The sequence below is a fragment of the Mandrillus leucophaeus genome, unplaced genomic scaffold (assembly GCF_000951045.1).
Source record: "Mandrillus leucophaeus isolate KB7577 unplaced genomic scaffold, Mleu.le_1.0 Scaffold244, whole genome shotgun sequence".
Lineage (NCBI taxonomy): Eukaryota > Metazoa > Chordata > Mammalia > Primates > Cercopithecidae > Mandrillus > Mandrillus leucophaeus.
In genome coordinates, this window is record NW_012102521.1 from 1,394,197 (window position 1) to 1,398,280 (window position 4,084).

Sequence of the window (4,084 nt, forward strand, 5' to 3'; positions counted from 1 at the left end):
TCCTCAACTGAATGCGCCTGCGCTGGGGGCCCACGTGGTGCCCTCGGGCGGGCGTGGCGGGGCAGCCTGGTAGGGGCTGATCCTCTCGCGCTTCTGCCTGGGTTAACTTCCCTGCCGAGGGATCCGTGCCGGGGTGGGGAGGAGCCGGGAACGGCAGTTCCCGGGCGGCCTGGGCTCCGAGGTCTATCCCAGCCTCTCCAGAAACCGCGGTTATCTCCAGAGGCTTCCCAGGTTTACACGTAAGAAATGTAACGTGAAAGTAGAAAGCAGGGAAACACGTGTTTTAAATCTCTTAGTGGAAAAGGTTTTAAATAGGATACAAGAGCCTGCAATCATTGACTTAAGAAATATTCTTTGAACGCCTGCAGCAGGCCCGGCAGGCGTGGCTGCAGCTGAGACCCCTGTGCTGGTGGTGGGGGAATCCTCAGCTGAATCCGCAGATGCGGATGCGCCAAGGTCAGTGGTTAATGCTGAAATGCTGTCGGAAAAAGCTGGGAGTGACGTTGGGGCGCTGCTCACATAGGTCTCTAGGATAAGGGGCGTCTTAAAGCACCAAAAGGAAGAGTGGAAGAGAATTCCAGGAGAGGAATGGCTAGGACAAAGCCCGAGGCAGGGGCAGGAAGAAGTCTCAGTGCAGTGAAAAAGAACCCTGTGATCTCGTGGGAAAGTTTAAATGTGAGAGGTGGAGTGATTTTGGGGCTGTTCTCTGAGTGGGATGGAGACTACTGGCACGGTCAGCAGAGAAGGAACTGGGATCTGAATTATGCTTGAAAAGAATCACTGTTCTTATTAAAAAAAACAAAAACAAAAACAAAAACGGGTTTATTTCGCCCATGCTGGAGGACAGTGGCGTGATGATGGCTCACTGTATCCTCGAACTCTTGTGCTCAAGTGATCCTCACGCCTCAGCTTCCCACGTAGCTGGGACTACAGAAGTGTGCCACCACACCAAGCTAACTTTTTTTTTTTTTTTTTGGGAATTTTGTAGAGACAGAGTATTGCCTTGTTACACAGGCTGGACTCCAACTCCTGGCTCCAACTACCTTGGCCTCCCCAAGTTCTGGGATTACAGGCATGAGTCACTACAACCACCAAGAATCACTGTTGGTAGAAGACTTGGAGGAGGCGGCAGGAAAGCTGGAAGTAGAAAATCCTATTAGGTTATTATCCAGGTAAAAGAAAATGGGACTTGACAAAGGTGACTACCTGAGACTTTAAAGTTTATGCATGTCAAAGTGAAAAGACTAATGAGGAAAAAAGGTTTTCCTGGCTATATCCCACATAAAGGTTAAATTCCTTAATATACAGATATTCTGCAAATGAAATCTAGATCACCAAAGAAAAGTGGTTTGGACATGGTGGCACCCACCTGTAATCCCAGCTACTCAGGAGGCTGGGGTGAGAGAATCCCTTGAACCCAGGAGTTGGAGGCTGCAGTGACCTATGACTGCACCACTGCACTCCAGCCTGGGCAGACGAGAGCAGTGGAAATTAAAGCTGTGCTGGAGTGCCGTTTGCCACAGGTCAAATTGGCAAAGATCTAAAATAATGTCTGGAGTAAGATAATATCTTCCAGAGCATATTAGTCTATTCTCAGGCTGCTAATAAAGACATACCCGAGGCTGGGTAATTTATAAAGAAAAAGAGGTTTAATGAACTCACAATCATGGCCGAAGACCTAGGAAAAGCAAAGGGACGTCTCACATGGCAGCAGGCAAGAAAGTGTGTGCAGGGATCTCCCCTCTATGAAACCATCAGATCTCAGGAAACGTATTCACTATCCAGAGAACAGAACAGGAAAGATCTGCCCCATGATTCAGTTACCTCCCGCCGGGTCCCTCCCACGACATGGGAATTATAGGAGCTACAATTCAAGATGAGATTTGGTGTGATATTTGGACATATATATACAAAGTATAATGATCCATCAAGGTAGATAGCGTATCCGTCACCTCAAACATCATTTCTTTGTGTTGGGAACATTCAAAATCCTCTCCTCTACCTATTAGAAAATATGCAGTAAGTTACCGTTAACTGTAGTCATAAAATATTAACAGGCTTGCTAGGACATAGGACCAGAAAAAGAAAACATAGAAGTCGTCTATGGTTACACCAGGATTGGAGTCATATTTTTCAGTAACACTAATGTATTCAGGAAAATTGATGACAAGGAGAACTAGAATCCATTAAAAAAAAGACTCAAAGTCCGGGTGCGGTGGCTCACGCCTGTAATCCCAGCACTTTAAGAGGCTAAGGTGGGCGGATCACAAGGTCAGGAGATCGAGACCACGGTGAAACCCCGTGTCTACTAAAAATACAAAAAAAAAATTAGCCGGGCGCAGTGGCGGCCGACTGTAGTCCCAGCTACTCAGGAGGCTGAGGCAGGAGAATGGCGTGAACCTGGGAGGCGGAGTTTGCAGTGAGCTGAGATGGTGCCACTGCACTCCAACCTGGGCGACAGAGCAAGACTCCGTCTCAAAAAAAAAAAAAGACTCAAATTGAAGAAGCAGCATCAGTCTTACACAGAGTCTTCCAGGTGATAAAAGGGAACTCTTCTTACCAATTTGTTCTACAGGGCTAACAAATTTGATACTAAAACTTGAAAGGGACGTGATGAGAGAAAACACAGGCTATTCTCTCTCATGAACACAGTTTAAAATTGCAAACCACATATTAGCAAATCAGATCCAGTGATAATGTGATAAAGGTAGCTCATCACAACCAAGTTGGGTGTACTCCAGGAATTGGAGTACAGTTGATTTCACATTGCAAAGTCAACATGATTCGTAGCAGAATTAAGGAGAAAAAAAGTATGAAAATCTCAGTGTAGAAGCATCTAGTAAAATTCAATACCCCTTCATGGTATAATCTTTAGCAAACTAAATATACAAGTGCAAAGTTAGGAACAGCCCCAAGACCACCCTCAAGTTTGAAATTCACTAGAAGGACTCACAGAATTCCCTAGAAGCTATTGTACTCATGGTTATGGTTTATTACCATGAAAAGGCTCATTAAAATTAACCAAGGGAAGTGGTGCATGAGGCAGGGGCCAGGAGAGGCCATGCAGAGACTCCAGTTGTTCTCTTGGAGTCACAGATAGTGGTATTGCTGGTGAAAATGTGTCACTGAGCTTGAGTCCAGAGTTCATTTACTTCCCAAATGAATATACACATTTACTCTATTGCCAGTCAAAATCCCAGGATATTTTTGAAACCTTACAAAATATTATTAAAAATCTAGAGAAATGGCCGGGCACAGTGGCTCATGCCTGTAATCCCAGTACTTTGGGAGGCTGAGGTGGGCGGATTACCTGAGGTCAGGAGTTTGAGACCAGCCTGGCCAACATGGTGAACCCCTGTCTCTACTAAAAATACAAAAATTAGCCAGGCATGGTGGCACGTGCCTGTAATCCCAGTTACTTGGGAGGCTGAGGCATGAGAATTGCTTGAACACAGGAGGCGGAGGTTGTAGTGAGCTGAGATTGATTGCGCCACTGCACTCCAGCCTGGGCAACACAGTGAGACTCTGTCTCAAAAAAATAGATAAATAAACATAAAAAATAAAAATCTAGAGAAATACATGTGAAAGTCTAGCCTATAGATAAAGTAAGAAAGAAAAGTATTAAGGAGGAGACCCACCTCTATATCAGTTACCTTTTGCTGTATGATACACTTTCCCAAACTTAGTAGATTCAAAAGGCAGCCTTTTGTTTGCTGGCATTTCTGCGGTTGGCATTTCAACTGGGGTCAGCATGCTCTGTCTCATGAGGCATCAGCTGAGCTCACGCAAGCGTTTGGGTCTTGGCAGGGATGACTGACTCATCTCTGCTCTGTCATCCTCCGGAAGGCCAGCCCAGGCAGGAGGCCTTCCGGTGGTACCAATACAGGGGCTCTTTTTACACTTTCCTCTGCTCAGCTCACATGTGTCAATGTCCAGGTGGCCTAAACACATCTGGCCAAGCCTAGGGCCAGTGTGGACATGAGATGACAATTCCCTGGAGGACATTATTATTGTTACTATTATTTTGAGACAGAATCTTGCTGTGTTGTCCAGGCTGGGGTGCAATGGTGGGATGCTCTCGACT

The 4,084-nt window shown here is 45.9% G+C and overlaps 1 protein-coding gene across 1 annotated transcript in view; it reads right to left on the reverse strand.

Annotated features, from left to right (window-relative positions):
• The window catches only part of CDCA4 (cell division cycle associated 4), a 14,876-nt gene extending 11,120 nt beyond the window's left edge, over positions 1-3,756 (reverse strand). The window contains exon 1 of the mRNA XM_011982897.1: positions 3,639-3,756. The gene's annotated coding sequence lies outside the window, so the exon portion shown is untranslated. The remainder of the gene's footprint in view (positions 1-3,638) is intronic.
• Between the last annotated feature and the right edge of the window lie 328 nt (positions 3,757-4,084).